The sequence below is a fragment of the Gavialis gangeticus genome, unplaced genomic scaffold, assembly GCF_001723915.1.
Source record: "Gavialis gangeticus isolate Ggan-Ray unplaced genomic scaffold, GavGan_comp1, whole genome shotgun sequence".
Classification (NCBI taxonomy): Eukaryota; Metazoa; Chordata; order Crocodylia; family Gavialidae; genus Gavialis; species Gavialis gangeticus.
In genome coordinates, this window is record NW_017729003.1 from 3,204,523 (window position 1) to 3,205,126 (window position 604).

The 604-nt window shown below is 66.4% G+C and overlaps 1 protein-coding gene across 1 annotated transcript in view; it reads left to right on the forward strand.

Moving 5' to 3' along the window:
- Positions 1-604, forward strand: part of DKK1 (dickkopf WNT signaling pathway inhibitor 1) — a gene marked incomplete at its 5' end in the record, with an annotated part of 7,429 nt that overhangs the window by 5,221 nt on the left and 1,604 nt on the right. The gene's annotated exons all lie outside the window — the stretch shown is intronic.

Here is a 604-nt window from a genome sequence, read left to right on the forward strand (position 1 = left end):
TGTCCTCGGGCACCTCGCTCCGATGATAATGAGCTGCGGCAAACTGTCTTCAGGCGCCGGGCTTTGATCTCCGCTTTGTGCCGAGCCATCAGGGTGACGGGGCAAACGCTGCTAATTGGGGGAAACACTCGGATCATGGTACAAACGCTTCAAAGGGGAGCAGGGCGGCCAGGGCTCCCCCCATCTGCCCGGGACAAACCCCCCTTGATCTCGTGGGCAATTGACAGCTGCCAGTCCCCGCCGCGCTGGCCCTTCAAAGCGGGGCCTCCCCGCGTCTGCGCGCCTTTTGATGTGGAGACCAGCGGGACGGGACGGGACGGGACGGGAGGGGAGGGCGGCTCATTTTCTGCTGCAAGTGCCAGGGAGATATTTAGAGTGGAAAAAAGCCGCGCAAGAAACAGCTCCCGGGGTGACCGAGGCTGCTTCCAAGCCGCGCTCGGCTGCAAACCCGCAGCTCTCCCCTGAAGGGAGCATGAGGACCCGGGAGAGGTTTGCTGGGCAGGTGCTCCGCGTCGGACACCCCTGCGGGGCCGCCCTGCCCGCGGCACTGACTCCCTGCGGGCCGGAGGGCGCCCAGGTCCCCGCAGCAGCCGGGGCCGCACCT